Below are 18,439 nucleotides of genomic sequence, written 5' to 3'. Positions count from 1 at the left end.
CATGTTTGCAAACATTGCACTCCCTCCAAGGCCAAAATATCCTTCCGAAGGTGTGATGCCCAGAACTGCTCACAGTGACTCCAAGTGGAGTCTAACCAGGGCTTTGTATAGTTACAGCATAACCCCTGTGTCTTTATATTCCAAACTTCTAGATGTGAAGGGTAGCATTCCATTAGCCTTTTTGATTATTTTCTGCACTTGTTCTGACATTTCCAGGACCTATGCACTATGGTGATATGTGTGTAGATATCACTGTATGTAGTTGTCCATCAGTGCACATAGTTGTCGGTACGGCCTCCGACCAGCAGGTTCCATCAGACATCCATCATGTGATTTCAGACATCTGCCAGTAAGTCGTACAAGAACTAGTCGCACTTAGAGGAGCTCCAGGAGAATTCACTGAATTCATTTAGTAGCCATCTTCTGTATTATAGTTTGTTAGTTATCTTTCCATGTGTTTGTTAATAAATCGTCTTTCCAGTTAAACAACTAGATGTTCTGTGTACATCATTACAATGGTTGTATCACAGAACACAACATGGTACCAGGGGTTCAGAACACTTAAAGATAACACTGGAGAAGACGGGGTGCAATAGGCTGAAGAACGAAAAGAGAAGATTCTTCCGCCGAACTGGTGAACTACGGCCATCTGTAACTCAACACAACGAAAGACTGTGAAGTTAGAGATGGGAGGTTTGAAGGCACCCCACCAGCTTCAGGTCTCGGGTAACGTAGATCAAAATTGGTGTGTTTCCAAGCAACAATTTGAGTGTATGTTGCATACCTTGGCCTGCAGCACAGTCTGATGAGAGGCATATTGCATTGCTGCTCATGGTAGCAGGTCCTCAAGCACTAGCAATATACACTACATTCGCCTTCAACCATGAAAACGAAAGCAAAGCTTTGATGCAGTAATAATTTACAGTGCTAAAGGAGGCCATTCGGCCCATCGAGTCTGCACCGGCTCTTGGAAAGAGCACCCTACCCAAGGTCAACACCTCCACCCTATCCCCATAACCCAGTAACCCCACCCTTAATGGCAATTTTGGACACTAAGGGCAATTTATTATGGCCAATCCACCTAACCTGCACATCTTTGGACTGTGGAAGGAAACCGGAGCACCCGGAGGAAACCCACGCACACACGGGGAGGATGTGCACACTCCGCATAGACAGTGACCCAAGCCGGAATCGAACCTGGGACCCTGGAGCTGTGAAGCAATTGTGCTATCCACAATGCTACCGTGCTGCCCACTTTGGGTAGTTTGATATAGAGTAGTTTGATCAGCATTGTTCTCTGAAGAAAAATGAAATATATGAAAGCTATCTATTTCGTATGCGTACCCAAAAAGCAGGCAAATCTGTTGATTCTTTTGTAACTGACTTGCGGTTGAAGGCGCAGTCATGCAATTTTAGTACGTTAAACTCGTTGATGATCCGCAACCAGATAGTGCTTGGCGTATCGAATGACAAAGTATGTACGAGATTATTGAGGGAAGAGGACCGGAAATTAGACAATGCTATCAAGATCTGCCATGCAAGTGAGCTAGCTGCAGATTAGTACGCTCAACCTCCAACATTTTGGCGCCAGTCGGGCGGAAGACACTGGCACCATAAGCACTGTGACCCACTCACAAAAGAAATGTGGCCTCAGTGCGGGCGGCCAATTTGAGCTGCCGGATGGATCCGCCATTTTGTGCCAGCAATATGGCAATAGACATTTGCCACGACGATGCACCGTGCCTGGAAATATCTGTTACAAGTGTGGCCAAATGGGTCACTTTGCCAGTCGATGTCGCTCAGCAGTTGACCAAACAGGACCAAGTAGTGTGGATAATGAGATATGCATCAACGACTGGTTGCTGTGAACATAACTTCGATGGACGACACGAATAGCGGCAAATGTTTCCTCACCATTTGCAGCCACAGTGACATGGATGCTGAGAGCATAGAGGATAGATGGATGATTTCATTGATTGGCATTGGCATGCTAATCAGATGCAAGCTCGGCACGGGACAGAGGGCCAATCTGATCACTTTGTCAGCGTTGAAACGTCTGAAAATCAAACCGAATATAGGATGAAAAACAGTGCTACTGAAGGATATAATGGTCATCAAATGACAATGTTCAGAGCATCTGAACTCGCAGTAACTGTCAAGGGCAGAACATGCATGATCACATTTTCCATCGTGGATACAGAGCGCAAATCACTCATTGGAGTGGAAGCGTGAAAGGGGCATATGGGAGGCAGGTTGGTGGCTGGGATGACCCCCCATGGGACCAGGGTGCCCAGCCACAGCCCGCCATTGCTGTAGCCTGCAAGGTATCCATCTTGCTGAGCACCCCACTGGCCATCCACCTGGCCATCCATAGTTCTGTAGAGTGACACAAGCTGTATGGGTGCCCGAAACCCACCACCCCCACATCCCTGCTCCCACTCTCTACCCCCCCCTCCCCCAAACTGGCCACCACCCACTGGCAGGGCATCATGCGGCCACCCAAAGGCAAGGCCCTCAGTAGCCCTTACAGGGGGGTGCCGGACAGGGGCCCCTGGAAGCAAGGGTGGATGCCCGGGTCAGAGGCTCCCATGGTGCTGGGTACCATCAGGGGCGCGGGGATAGGGGAGGGAGAAAGCGACATGTTGGGACAGGGTCCGCAGAACCAACCTGGGCCACCATTGGACCTGGTTGGGCATGGGGGTACGCACCATGTTAACATGTCGGCCTTTGACCCATTGTAGACAATGAATATTGGAATACAACCTGCAACGGTGACCTTCCTCCAAGTCGCCGCAGCCCTGTGGGATGCACTGCGGCTGTACGAGCTGGAGCGGTCAAGGAGGAGGAAACTTCAGCAGTGGATTCTGCATGAGAGGAACAGGAGACAGCCTCTGAGGATGGAGAGCCAACCACCCAACAGGCCGAGGAGGAGGAGCAGGAGATGCAAAGGAGGCGGCGCATGAGACTTTGTCCTGGCAGCGTTTGTCTTTTGAGGGCCTGCCAGACCGGGCATGCTGTCGAAGACTCTAACTGAGCAGGGGGACGGTGCAACATATCTTTGGTGTGTGACCATCAGGTGCGCATCATGCACGTCTGCCCCCGATACCAGGGCAGTGTACATGACACCTTCACCATGGCACACTGGACACTTCCTGGCCTCTTCGAGGTGCACCCCTGGCTGGGGGGTTGGCTCCTGGGCGATAGCGGTTATCTACTATGCTTGTGGCTGATGACACCTATGCAGAGGCCACAGACCGACGCGGAGTCCCGCTACAACAACTACCATACAGCGACCAGAGGTGTGATGGATCTGTGCTTCAGCATCATGAAGATGCAATTCAGGTGCCTGGACTGCTCTGGAAGAGCCCTCCAGTATGGCACTGGGAGGGTTGCCCACTTTCTGGTTGCCTGCTGCATCCTCCACAACATCGCGGAGAGGGGCGACGTGCTGAAGGAGGAGGACTGGCCAGGGGCAAGGAAGCCGCATCCCATCCATCCTGGCCACTCCCCCTTGCAACCCCCTCTGTGATGCACACCTGCCAAACAATGAGGTGTGTGTCTTGAGCTGGCAGTAACAGCGGGTATGGTCCATGGGATTGATAATGATGACTACCTGCTCCACGATCAGCCCTGGCGCTCCGCAACATTTGACAACGTCTGACTCCTGCCCATGGTAACACTTTCCACTGTTCACCTGTGTGATCTGTGCATGGAAGCTGGCCATTCCATCACACGGTTCCATCAAATCCCTGGGTTCTGTAGCTTTAAAACTCTTTAAAAAGATTTTCGAGCATTTCCCCTTTAAGTGGGCGTGTTCCGGGTCTCCTAACATCATGGCACTCGTGACGTCTTGCGTAGGAAGCGATTGCGCATACGCAATTCGAGTTTCCTTTACTGTGCGCTCTTTTCGCAACTGCACATGCGCGGCTGTTTTGCCGGTTTGCGTCTTTTAGGTAAGTGGCATGTGCGGACTGGTCAGACTGCACACGCACAAGATTACTGCTGCTCAGAACTTCCGTCTTCTTACGTTTCAACCCTGCCTCGTGGAGAGTATTCGTGCCATTTTACGGATTTTGTTTTCTAGATACTGATTCGTTGTTTGTAAAGACTCAAAGTATTAATTTTGTTTTTGTTCATAGGCAAGGCATTTTTGTATAGCGATTTCTGGAGTTAGATACTTTTTTTGTGAAAGTTCTTCCCTCAAATTTTTATCAGATAGTCGAGAAATTAATTGATCCATTATCAGTGAGTCTCTGAAATCAGCAAAATTACAGCCTTGTGCTATTAACTTGAGGTCTGTAATAAAATTAGTGATGGGCTCTCCCTTTCTCTGGCACCTATGACAAAAGTTAAATCTTTCCAGCATCTCACCAGACTGACTTTTACAGTGTTCTTCAAATGTTTTGAGTATTACTTCTAATTTGGTGTTGTCTTCACCTTCTAAGTAATTAAAGCAATTATAGATTTCTCTAGCTTCATGTCCTGCTGTTGCGAGTAGCAGCGATATTTTCGTTGTGTCAGAGACTGTGCTCAAACCGTTAGCTGCGATAAATATTTGGAACATCTGTTCAAACATTTTCCAGTTATAACTTAAATTACCGGTTGTTTCCAGCTGCCATGGAGCTCCAAAGAGTTCCATCGAATCTGTTAGTCGCGAGGATCCATATGCTGTGAAGTCTTCCACAGTCGAATATCCGGTTTGAATTTTCTTCTCTTTTTGTCTAACCTAATCTAACTAGTTCTTTTAAAGCCACCAGACCTGGTACCATCTTTTATTATGCTCCTGTATTATCTTTTATTACACTTCTTTGTGTGTTTTGATACATTACGGAGTGTAATATGTGTTACTCAAACCTTGGTTACTGATGAGGTCTTCTGAATCTCGATGAAGAAGACTCGAACTCGTCTAGTAGTAACAAAAGATTTATTGAGTAACTATAACAATAATTATGTGAGTTCTTTACTTTAACATTGATACTAGTGATAAGGTTAACAAGATCTAACTACAGTAACTATGCATAACAACACTAACCATCTGAGCTAATCCGGTGCAGACTCAGGGGGCCGAATGGCCTCCTTCTGCACTGTAAATTCAATGATAATCTATGATTAATCTAGGACAAAGGTTCGGCACAACATCGTGGGCCGAAGGGCCTGTTCTGTGCTGTATTTTCTATGTTCTATGTTCTATGATACTCCTGTCCTGGTCACAGTCCACCCAAAAGAGAGGGAGAGAGACCCAATGTGGTTTCATTTATACCCCTTTGGTCCGGCCCTCTAGTGATCATCTGGGGCTGCTGATTACACATTAACCCCTTATGTACATGTACATACAGAGATCACTACAGGTTGCCCACTTTCTGGTTGCCTGCTGCATCCTCCACAAGGAGGAGGACTGGCCAGGGGCAAGGAAGCCGCATCCCATCCATCCTGGCCACTCCCCCTTGCAACCCCCTCTGTGATGCACACCTGCCAAACAATGAGGTGTGGGTCCTGAGTTGGCAGTATCAGCGAGTATGGTCCATGGGATTGATAATGATGACTACCTGCTCTACGATCAGCCCTGGCGCTCTGCAACATTTGACAACGTCTGATTCCTGCCCACGGTAACACTTTCCACCGTTCACCTGTGTGATCTGTGCATCCGAGCTGGCCATTCCATCACACGGTTCCATCGAATCCCTGGGGTGGCAGAGGTGGGGAGGTTGGGGGGGGGGGGGGGGGGGGGGGGAGGGAGGTGGTGGTGGGACACCGAAGTGGTGAGCGCTGGCTGAGTGGCGCTGCCTGAGCCAAGCGCACCCACAACGTCCGCCCGTTCCACTGCGCCCCCTTTACAGCAAGCCCAGACCAGGCCACTCCTCACACCCTTCTGACAGAGCACTGTGGCAGGTAGTAACATTGTGCACAGGTGTTTAATGTGAAAATATATATACAGATTCGTGCCCGAGCCCCTTTCGCTAAATTGTGCCCTGCACCCATGCCAACTTATCTGGTGTCTACTTTTCTGGCCTTATGAGCCCTCACTCTATGCCTTCATGGGTCCCCAGATGGTACATCAGATGGAGGCGACCTGTTGTGATTCACGCCCTATGACCTGGATCCCATTCCTGGGATCATCCGTGTGAATCTCCGCTGGACCCGCTCCAGTGCCAGTATGTCCTTCCTGAGGTGTGGGGCCCAAAATTGCTCACAGTATTCTAAATGGGGCCTAACTAATGCTTTATAAAGCTTCAGAAGTACATCCCTGCTTTTATATTCCAAGCCTCTTGAGATGAGTGACAACATTGCATTTGCTTTCTTAATTACGGACTCAACCTGCAAGTTTACCTTTAGAGAATCCTGGACTAGGACTCCCAAGTCCCTTTGCACTTCAGCATTATGAATTTTGTCACCGTTTAGAAAATAGTCCATGCCTCTATTCTTTTTTCCAAAGTGCAAGACCTCGCACTTGCCCACGTTGAATTTCATCAGCCATTTCTTGGACCACTCTCCTAAACTGTCTAAATCTTTCTGCAGCCTCCCCACCTCCTCCATACTACCTGCCCCTCCACCTATCTTTGTATCATCGGCAAACTTAGCCAGAATGCCCCCAGTCCCGTCATCTAGATCGTTAAAAAAATAAAGAGAACAGCTGTGGCCCCAACACTGAACCCTGCGGGACACCACTCGTCACCGGTTGCCATTCCGAAAAAGAACCTTTCATCCCAACTCTCTGCCTTCTGCCTGACAGCCAATCGTCAATCCATGTTAGTACCTTGCCTCGAATACCATGGGCCCTTATTTTACTCAGCAGTCTCCCGTGAGGCACCTTATCAAAGGCCTTTTGGAAGTCAAGATAGATAACATCCATTGGCTCTCCTTGGTCTAACCTATTTGTTATCTCTTCAAAGAACTCTAACAGGTTTGTCAGGCACGACCTCCCCTTACTAAAGTCCATGAATCCTGCCCCGGTGTCAACACTTAGTCTCAAGAAGGAGAATTCTGCCGCAGGGGTTTGTCTTATGAAGAGAGATTGAGCAGTATGGGCCGATACTCTCTCGAGTTTAGAAGAATGAGAGGAGATCTAATTGAGGTATATAAGATGATAAAAGGTATTGACAAAGTAGATGTAGAGCAGATGTGAGGTGATAGTTTTAGGATAAGGGATAGCAGATTTAAAACAGAAATGAGGAGAAATTACTTCTCACAAAGGACCATGAATCCGTGGAGTTCACTACATCAGAGGGCAGGTGAGTTGAGGCTGAGATGAGATCAGCCATAATCATATTGAATAAGGAGCAGGCTCAAGGGGTTGAATTGCCTATTCCTGCTCTTAGTTCTTCTGTTTTCATAGAAGATAGAAAGTTGTGAGAAGAGGGTCATTTTCTGGAAGGCAACCTGTAACTTGTGGAGTGCCATAGGGTCAGTGCTGGAGCCACAATTATTTACAATATATATTAATGACTTGAACAAAGGAAGTGATTGTACTATTGCCAAGTTTGCAGATGATAGAAAAGTAGGTGGGAAGCCATGTGGCGAGGATGACACAGAGTCTAAAGTGGGATACAGATAGGTTAAGTAAATGGGGAAAAACTTGGCCGATGGAATACAATGTGAGAAAGTATGAAGTTATGCACTTTTGGAGGAAGAATTTTTTTTCAGATTTATATGTCCATTTATTCCACTTTTCAGAAAAATATTTTCTACAATGTTGCACCCTGGATACTTCCATTTTGTAAAAATTAAGACAACTAAAAAACTTCTGTATGTAGAGTTAATCCTTGCTGCAGCACTCCCAATCTACAATCCCAAAATGCAGACATGAGTCCATGAGATAAGAACTAGGGTTTCATTGGACAATTCAAGTAACAAGTGTAACAATGATCCAAATTGAAGTCATCCCATTAAATATGGTACATCAGGGGCGGGATTCTCCGACCTCCCGCCGGGTCGGAGAATCGCCGGGGGCTGGCGTGAATCCCGCCCCCGCGATGGGCCGAAGTCCTGCTGCTGGAATGCCTGTCCCGCCAGCGTGGATTAAACCACCTTATGAACGGCGGGACAAGGCGGCGCAGGCAGGCTCCGGGGTCCTGGGGGAGGGCGCGGGGCGATCTGGCCCCGGGGGTTGCCCCCACAGTGGCCTGGCCCGCGATCGGGGCCCACCGATCCGCGGGCGGGCCTGTGCCGTGAGGGCACTCTTTTTCTTCCGCCTTCGCCATGGTCTTCATTATGGCAGAGGCGGAAGAAGCCCCCTCCCCTGCGCATGTGCGGGGATGACGTCAGCAGCCGCTGACGCTGCCGCACATGCGCGGACCCGTGTCGCCCGGCGAAGACCTTTCGGCCCTGGCTGGCGTGACGCCAAAGGCCTTTCCCGCCAGCCGGTGGAGCGGAAACCGCTCCGGCGCGGGCCTAGCCCCTCAAGGTGAGGGCTTGGCCCCTAAAGGTGCGGAGCCGCACCTTTGGGGCAGCCCGACGCCGGAGTGGTTCCCGCCACCCCATCACGCCGGGACCCCCCGCCCTGCCGGGTAGGGGAGAATCCCGCCCAAGCTCTTCTGAAGCCATCATAATGCAGTCAAACTAAACAAGTAAGCATACCTGCCTTTGAGGCAGGAATGTACCAGAGGAGCATTTTTTGATGATCAAATTTTAAATCTATTTTCAAAGAAAATGTACTCTACAGTGAACTCTCAAACAGCAGTCACTTGATCTGGATGATGTACAAGTCCAAAGAACCAACTCCAAAGGGCAGCAGCTGGCTTAGGTTAAATTTGAGAGTTTGGGCGCCACTGGGTCGAGTCTGTTCTAATGTGTGGAATGCACATCTCAAAAAGGGGAAAATGCAAGTGCTTAGAAATTCACATCATTGAGCAGAACATACACAAAAACTGGCCAGGTGATGGGATGTTTGCATTATTTAATTTATAAAAACAATGGCATCATCCAGCCCATAAAAACATAAGAGTACATATCTGGACAAGTTGTTCCAACTGACCTACAACACTGTGGTGCTAATTATGTATACAGCCATGACCAGAGGAAAATTAGGCCAGCTGGCATTTCCAATTTAATGTCATGTAATTGCAATGTGCAAGATGTCTAAAATTGAATTTGCAACATAACGACAGTATTGCTATTCATAGTATGTAAACGGGGAAATAAAAGCCCAGTAAACCTTTAGGTGAGGTATTTTTGGAAGTGCTGCAGTATGATAAACAAGTTTAGTAACCAGTTTGATGCGCACTATTAAATACCCAAAACATGAAATAAAGTCCTTTTAATCTGTCAGACAGTATGCCAAGCACAACATTCTAAAATGTTCTTGCATATATATTGTAACTAAAAAAAATCATAGGGAGCAGTACATTTACACATTGGTAAAACAGAATACTTAAATTTGACAAAATCCACAAATGTTGTACCGACAATTTCAATCTCTCTTTACTTAATTGTAAGTCCATTCGAAACTTAGGGAGCTCCCACCACACTCCAAATTGCATAGCCAGCTAGTCCATGCAGAATTCTGGAATGTCCAACTGTGAGACAATCAGAGGCTCTGTCTGAACACAAGGTAACGCAGTCTCTAATTAAATTTGATTTTATTTCCTTGAGGAGTCGCCTTTCCACCTCTGAATCCTCCAAATCCACCTCGACCACCGCCTCCTCGGGCACCATGACCTCTGCCGCCAAATCCACCGCAGCTCTTCTCCCTCTCCCAAAACCTCCGCCAAAGCCTCCAACAAAATCACCACCGAAGCCACCACCAAATCCACCTCGATTACCCCGCTGGTTTTCACCTTTCGGTCGAGCAAAGTCAAGTGTAATTTTGCACCCATCAATTTCTCCATCTTCTATCGCCCCCTTAGCTAATTTTGCATCTTCTTCTGATGGGAAGTCCACAAAGCTAAAACCTTTTGATCTTCCAGATTCCCTGTCTGTTGCAATTCTAGCAATCTCAGCTCCCTCAAAGGCTTCTTTCAAAGTTTCTTCAATTATGTCATCAGAAAGGCTATGAACAAACAATGTCTTGCTGGGACAATCACCACCCCTGTGGCCTTTGTTGCTGAAATCCAACCTCACTGTTCTTCCCTCAATTTCTGCATTGCTGTGATTCTCAAGAACATCTTTAGCATCTTGATTGATTCAAACTTAACAAATGCAAATCCTTTCGGTTAGCCATTCTTTTGAATGACACACTCGTCTCCATCAAGGACGGTCACCTCAGCACTTCGTTTTACCGCAAACCCACGGATAACCTCATGATGCTCCACTTCTCCAGCTTACACCCTAAACACATTAAAGAAGCCATCCCCTATGGACAAGCGCTCCGTATACACAGGATCTGCTCAGACGAGGAGGAGCGTAACAGACATCTACAGACGTTGAAAGATGCCCTCGTACGAACGGGATATGGCATTCGACTCATCGATTGACAGTTCCAACGCGCCACAGCGAAAAACCGCACCAACCTCCTCAGAAGTCAAACATGGGACACAACCGACAGAATACCCTTCGTCGTCCAGTACTTCCCTGGAGTGGAGAAACTACGTCATCTTCTTCACAGCCTTCAACACGTCATTGATGACGATGAACATCTTGCCAAAGTCACCCCCACACCCCCACTACTTGCCTTCAAACAACCGCGCAACCTCAAACGAACCATTGTTTGCAGCAAACTACCCAGTCTTCAGAACAGTGACCACGACACCACACAACACTGCCATGGCAATCTCTGCAAGACGTGCCAGATCATCGACATGGATACCACTATTACACGTGAGAACACCACCCACCAGGTACGTGGTACATACTCTTGCAACTCGGCCAACGTTGTCTACCTCATACGCTGCAGGAAAGGATGTCCCGAAGCGTGGTACATTGGCGAGACCATGCAGACGCTGCGACTACGAATGAACGGACATCGCGCAACAATCACCAGGCAGGAATGTTCCCTTCCAGTCGGGGAACACTTCAGCAGTCAAAGGCATTCAGCCTCTGATCTCCGGGTAAGCGTTCTCCAAGGCGGCCTTCAGGACGCGCGACAACGCAGAATCGCCGAGCAGAAACTTATAGCAAAGTTCCGCACACATGAGTGCGGCCTCAACCGGGACCTGGGATTCATGTCGCATTACATTCATCCCCCACCATCTGGCCTGCAAAATCCTACCAACTGTCCTGGCTTGATACAATTCACACCTCTTTATCATAGAATTTACATAGAATTTACAGTGCAGAAGGAGGCCATTCGGCCCATCGAGTCTGCACCGGCTCTTGGAAAGAGCACCCTACCCAAGGTCAACACCTCCACCCTATCTCCATAACCCAGTAACCCCACCCAACACTAAGGGCAATTTTGGACACTAAGGGCAATTTAGCACAGCCAATCCATCTAACCTGCACATCTTTGGACTGTGGGAGGAAACCGGAGCACCCGGAGGGAACCCACGCAGACACGGGGAGGATGTGCAGACTCCGCACAGACAGTGACCCAAGCCAGAATCGAACCTGGGACCCTGGAGCTGTGAAGCAATTGTGCTATCCACAATGCTACCGTGCTGCCCCAAACCTGGGGTTACCCCATCTCTGGATCTGTAAAGATTTAATCACCTGCTATGGTCGCATTCCAAGTATTGTTTGGCATCTTTGAATTTGTCTATATATGTGTTTCTGGAACATACCTCTTCATTCACCTGAGGAAGGAGCAGCGCTCCGAAAGCTAGTGACATCGAAACAAACCTGTTGGACTTTAACCTGGTGTTGTAAGACTTCGTACTGTGCTCACCCCAGTCCAACGCTGGCATCTCCACACCATTCTTTTGATGAATGATGCTTTTTCAAAAATATTCTGTTTCTTCTTTTGCAGAATAAGCTAAGTTATTTACAATGAGCGTATCCGAATCTGGTTGTGCTAGTGCTTGTCCAGCCTTCACATTTAACATACTCTTATCCCCAGTGAAATCAACGACAATGGTTCTACCCTCAATTTCAGTGCCTTGTTTCTGATCCAATGATCTGCAGCCGCTTCATTTTCAAATTTAATATATGCAATGCCCCATGTCCCTGAACCATCGCGAGAGGCAGGAATTCAAATGTCATTAGTATCTTCAAAAATCTCTTTGAGGTCATCCTGTGTATCTTGAATGGGAGATTTTTCACAAACAATGTCCTGCAGTCCCTTTCTTGTTTGCTATCTGCATTGCTTTCCTTACTGCGTGCGTTGTCAAGTTTGACTACATGTCCCAACACTTTGTTTCCATTGAATTCCAATGCTTTTTCTAGCTGTTCTTCGGTTTCAAACATAACCAAATTTCCTACTGGATCCAATTCGGACATCCGTGACTGAAAGTTTCTTCTTGGTGAAGAAGCCAGTCAACGCTTTCTTTCGTTCCTCAAAGTTCTTCTCAGAGTTCATAGGCTGGATTCTCCGACCCCCCGCCAGGTCGGAGAATCGCCGCGGCGTGTCGGGAATCGCGCCGCACCGGTCGGCGGCCACTGGCAGCGGCCCCCCCCCGGTGATTCTCCGGCCCGCGATGGGCCGAGTGGCCACCTGTTTTCGACCAGTCCCGCTGGCGTATGTTACACCAGGTATTTGCCGGCGGGACCTGGCTCCGTGGGCGGCCTCCGGGGTCCTCGGGGTGTGCACGGGGGGGATCTGGCCCCGGGAGGTGCCCCCAAGGTGGCCTGGCCCATGATCGGGGCCCACCGATCCGTGGGCGGGCCTGTGCCGTGAGGGCACTCTATTCTTCCTCATCGGCCGCTGTGGTCCTCCGCGATAGCCGACGCGGAGATGAACCCCCCCATGTGCATGCGCTGGGATGACGCCAGCACACGCTGGCTCTCCCACGCATGCGCCAACTCGTGCCAGCCGGCGGAGGTCCTATGGCGCCGGTTGGCATGGTGCTAAGCCCCTTCCCCGCCGGCCTGCGCGGCGCAAACCACTCCGGCGCCAGCCTAGCCCCTGAAGGTGCGGAGTTGCCCGCCCCGCCGATTCCCGCAGAATCCCGCCCTATGTTTCCAACAAAGAGCGAAAAGGATGCATCATTTTCAATCTTGTGCTTCTTAGATGGAGTCACCACCTTCTGCTGCTCTTTCTTCCTCTTTTCAGCTTTCTTTGGCACAACCATCTCAACTTCTTCCTCATCTTCACTCTCTTCGTCACTCTCTTCTTCATCATCTTCATCCTCGTCACCATCTGGAGCTTTTACCATGCCAGCTTTCTTTGTCTTGAGTGGTGGTGCTGTAGTCATGGCTTCTTCCTCTTCAGATTCATCCTCATCTTCATCATTCCCGTCTACTTCAGGTTCTTCCTTTGTTTTTTTTGTCACAGCAGCTGCAAGCTTAGGAGTAGATTTCTCTTCCTCAGATTCTTCCTCAGAGTCTTCTTCCTCCTCGTCCTCCTCCTCACTGCTCTCTTTTTTCCCAGCTTTACCATTTTTTTTGTTAGCAGACTGTGGTGTCTCAGCAGCTGGAGTTGAAGCCTTTTTAACAGGAAGTGCTGGTAGTTCTCCTCTTCACTTTCCTCTTCCGAAGTAGACTCTTCAAAATCTTCAGGGGGTGGTGGCAGGGCAGCCTTTTTAGGTTTGCCTTGCTTTTTGTCCACCTTGGCCAGTTTCACCATTTTCAAAACGCTTGCTTTGGTAGGAAGAATAAAGGAGCTGAATATTATTTAAATGGAGAAAAATTGCATGAAGCTGCAGCCCAGTGGGACTTCATGCATGAATCACAAAAAGCTAGCATGCAAGTTCAACAGATAATGGGGAAGGCAATGGAATGTTGGCCTTTATTTCAAAGGTAATGGAGTATAAAAATAAGGAAGTCCGACTAAAACTATACAAGATCCCAGTTAGACCACATCTGGAATACTGTGAACTGTTTGATCCCTTATCTAAGGAAAGATATACTAGCATTGGAGGCAGTCGCGGGCAGGTTCATTCGGTTGATCACGGGTATGGAGCGATTTTCTTATCAGGAGAGGTTGAGTATGTTGGACCTGTGCTCATTGGAGTTTAGAAGAATGAGAGGTGACTTTATTGAGACTTATAGGATTTTTAAAAAATTATTTTTATTCAACAAATTTTCAACATTTTCACAATACAACACCCAAACAGCCACAAGCAACCCCCATACAAATAAATAAAAGAACAAGACATCCCCCCCCCCCCACCCCACCTCCCATCCTCAACAGTCAATGATGCATAATAAACAAACCCCAACAATTGTAGAACCCCTCCTTCCTCCCCCTCAGTTCGAACTTTACCTTCTCTAGGGTGAAAAACTCCAGGAATCCCCCGGCACAGGGTGGCGAGGCTGACCTCCACCCCCAAAAAACGCGCCTTCGAGCGATCAATGAGGCGAAGGCGAAGACATCTGCCCGCGTGCCCGCCTGCAGCTCGAGTTGGTCCGATATCCCGAATATGGCTTCTCAGGGGCTGGGCTTCACAACCACATGTAGGACCCCTGATATTGTCCTGAATACCGACCTCCAAAAATGTTCTAGTTTTGGGCAGGACCAAAACATGTGAACATGATTTGCAGGGCCCCTCCCACATTGCTCACAGGTATCTCCAACACATCAAACAGCCGGCTCATCCTTGATTTAGTGAGGTGGGCTCCACAATTGCACAAGAAGTCAAGACATTCACCCTCCGTAACACCTCACACCACAGTCGCTCTTCAAGCATCACCTGCAGTTCCTCTTCTCATTTCATCTTTATCCCCTCATGGACACCCCATCCTCCTCCAGGTTCCTCCCGTAAATCGCCGCGGTGACTCCCTTCTCCAGTCTACCTGCTGACAACACTTTCTCCAACAATGAAGGAGGCGGCGCTATCATGAAAGTTGGGAACGGTTTCCTTGCGAAGTCCGCACCTGCATGTATCTAAACCTTTCTCTCTCTGTCAATCTCTATTTCTCTCCCAACTCTTCTAGACTCGCAAATTGTCCCCCAGGGAACAAATCCTTCATTTTACTGAAAGCCTTCTCCTCCCAACCCCTAAACCTCGCATACATCCTTTCTGGGCCCGAACCCATGTTTCCCCCTAATCGGCATCCCCACTACCCCAGCCTCAACTTAAAGTGTAGCCTAAACTGCCTCCAAATTCTCAGTGTGGCCACCACCACCTGACTCTCTGAATACCTTCCGAGGGCCATCGGGAGCGATGCCATTGCCAAAGCCCGCAGCCCCGACCCCCTACAAGAACCCACCTTCATCCTTATCCACATAGCCTTTCCCTCCTGACACCATCCCCTCACCTTCTCAGCATTTTCCGCCCAATAATAGTGAAGCAAGTTCAGAGGGCTAGACCCCCCTTTTGCCTTCCCCTCTGTACTATCACCTTTCTAATCATGAGGACCCCCCCCCCCCCGCCCCCCCCCCCCCCCCCCCCCCCCGCCAAATGACAAGGAGATCAACTTATCCATCCCTTAAAGAACAACCTAGGTAGAAAGACAGGTTGACACTGGAACAGATACAGGAACCGCGGCAACACGTTCATTTTGACAGCCTGTACCTGGCCTGCCAATATCAAAGGGAGATTGTCCCACGTTGCCAAATCAGCTGTCACCCTCCCACCAAATTGATAAAATTCAGCTTCCGGAGCCCTGCTCAGTGGCGTGCCACCTGGACCCCCAGATATTTAAAGTGAGATATCGCCAAGTGGAATGGCAACCCTCCCACCGCCGTTCCCACTCCCAGTGGGGAGACCATGAAAGCCTCACTTTTCTCTAGGTTTAACTTGTACCCCGAGAACTCCCAAAACCTCTGAAGCAGCTCCATTATAGCCCCCCATCGATACCTTCGGTTCCGAGACTTATAGGAGCAGATCATCTGCATATCAGGACACCCTATATCCTACCCCACCTCTCACTATCCTCTTCCACAACTCCGAATTCCTTAGAGTAATGGCCGAAGGTTCTATAGCCAATGCAAACAGAAGAGGGGACATAGGGCACCCCTGCCTCGTGCACCGATGCAATGCGAAATACCCTGAGTTCAAATTATTTGTATGCACACTTCCCTTTGGTTCCTTATATAGCAAATACACCCATGCCCCAAACTTTGGCCCGATCCCAAACCTGTCCAAGACTGCCATCAGATAACTCCATTCTACACGATCGAACGCCTTCTCTGCATCCGGAGCCTACACCACTTCCGTCTCCCTTCCCTCTGCTGGAGAGAGGACCACATTCAGCAACCTCCTCATGTTTGAAAACAACTGTCTTCCCTTAAACAAACCCCGTCTGATCCTCCCCGATCACCTTTGAGAGACACCCCTCTGACCTGAACGATAACAACTTTGCCAAAAGTTTGGCATCTACATTCAGCAGTGAAATGAGTCTATACGATTATTTCCTTAGCAGTAATAAAATGGAAGCCTGCCCCATTGTTTGTGGCAAGTCACTCCTGTCCATTGCATCTTCGAGCATGCCCACCATCAGTAGAGCCAGCTTGTCTTTAAATTTGTTATAGAATTCGACTGGGCCCTGCCGCCTTCCCTGCCTGCATCCTCCCAATTGCCTCCTTCACCTCTTGCACTCTCACTGGCTCCTCCAAGCCAGCCCTATCCTCCTCTCCTAACCTCGGGTACTCTAACCCGTCCAAGAACTCCCTCATCTCCTGTTCCTCTTCTGGAGGCTTCCACCTATTTAGGTCTCTATAAAATTCTTCAACTACTTCATTAATCTGCTTCGGAGCCACCACCAACTTCTCTGTCTTATTCCGTATTCGAACTATCTCCCTCTCCGCTGCCTCCCTTCAAACTTGTCCAGCCAGCATGCGTCCTGCCTTCTCCCCATACTCATATACTGCTCCTTTCACCTTTCTTAGCTGACGTAACGCTTTCCTCATAGACATCTAATCGAACCTTGCTTGTAGCTCCTTCCTCTTAACCAGGAGACCCAGGTCCATGCCCTCAGCAAACTTCCCATCTACTTCCAAAATTTCCTCTATCAGTCTTTGGCATTCTTCCCTTTCCACCTTAACTACCTTCGCCTCGAACAAAATCACCTCCATCTTACTGCTGCCTTCAATGCCTACCAGACCACTGATTGCAAGACCACCCTCGTGCAATTAGACATCACATATTCCTCGATCATCTTTCCAATCCTCTCACAGAAGCTCCGGTCTGCTAGTAACCCAACATCCATTCTCCACCCCGGCCTCTGAGCTACCCTCTTTTCCAGTACTACATCCATCCAGTGTGCGGCATGATCTGAAATCATTTTTTAAAAAAATGTTTTTATTAAGAATTTTTCAACAATATTTTCCACCTTACAAACAAACCCCCCCCCCCCCCCCCCGGTAACAAAGAAAAGAAAGAGAACTCGCGTGGCAAAACATCAAAACATGAACATGGCAAGTCAATAAGATACAGAACTTTGTACATTGGATTCTTCCCGTACATGTCAGTTTCCAGATCATTCATGCGTTTTCTTGCTCAAATGCCCCCCAGAGAAACCCCCCTCCCCCACCCCCCCTCCCCCCCGGGTTGCTGTTGCTGCTGTCCGACCTTCATCTAACGCTCCACGAGATGATCTAGGAACGGTTGCCACCGCCTGTAGACCCCTGCGCAGACCCTCTCAAGGCAAACTTTATCCTTTCCAACTTGATAAACCCAGCCATATCATTTATCCAGGCCTCCATGCTGGGGGGCTTCGCCTCCTTCCATATTAGCAAGATCCTTCACCGGGCTACTAGGGACGCAAAGGCCAGAATGCCGGCCTCTTTCACCTCCTGCACTCCCGACTCGTCCACTACTCCAAAAAGTGCTAGCCCCCAGCTTGGCTTGACCCGGACTTTCACCACCTTAGATAGTGTTCCCGCCACTCCCCTCCAGAACCGCTCCAGTGCCGGGCATGACCAAAACATATGGACATGGTTCGCCGGACTTCCTGAGCACCTCCCACATCTGTCCTCCACCCCAAAGAACCTACTCAGCCTCGCCCCTGTCATATGCGCTCTATGAACCACCTTAAATTGTATCAGGCTAAGCCTGGCACACGAGGAAGAGGAATTAACTCTACTTAGGGCATCAGCCCATAGCCCCTCCTCAATCTCGTCCCCCAACTCCTCCTCCCATTTACCCTTCAGCTCCTCTACCAAAGCCTTCCCCCCTTACTTCATCTCCTGGTATATCACCGACACCTTGCCCTCTCCGACCCAAACCCCGAAATCACCCTATCTTGAATCCCCTGTGCCGGGAGTAGCAGAAATTCCCTCACCTGCCGCCTCACAAACGCCCTCACTTGCATGTACCTGAAGGCGTTTCCCGGGAGTAGCCCAAACTTCTCCTCCAGCGCCCCTAAGCTCGCAAACGTCCCGTCAATGAACAGGTCCCCCGCTCTTCTAATCCCTGCCCGATGCCAGCTCTGAAACCCCCCGTCCATCCTTCCTGGGACAAACCGATGGTTGTCTCTGATTGGGGACCACACCGAGGCTCCCGTCACACCCCTGTGCCGTCTCCAC

At 49.1% G+C, this 18,439-nt stretch overlaps 1 protein-coding gene and 1 pseudogene across 1 annotated transcript in view; both read right to left on the bottom strand.

Moving 5' to 3' along the window:
• Positions 1-18,439, bottom strand: part of kcnh3 (potassium voltage-gated channel, subfamily H (eag-related), member 3) — a 1,447,071-nt gene that overhangs the window by 616,942 nt on the left and 811,690 nt on the right. The gene's annotated exons all lie outside the window — the stretch shown is intronic.
• Positions 9,560-13,594, bottom strand: LOC140393139 (nucleolin-like; annotated as a pseudogene).

This window comes from Scyliorhinus torazame, chromosome 2, assembly GCF_047496885.1.
Source record: "Scyliorhinus torazame isolate Kashiwa2021f chromosome 2, sScyTor2.1, whole genome shotgun sequence".
Taxonomy (NCBI): Eukaryota; Metazoa; Chordata; class Chondrichthyes; order Carcharhiniformes; family Scyliorhinidae; genus Scyliorhinus; species Scyliorhinus torazame.
The sequence above is the reverse complement of the archived record's forward strand: the minus strand, read 5'-3'. Positions and strand labels throughout refer to the sequence as shown.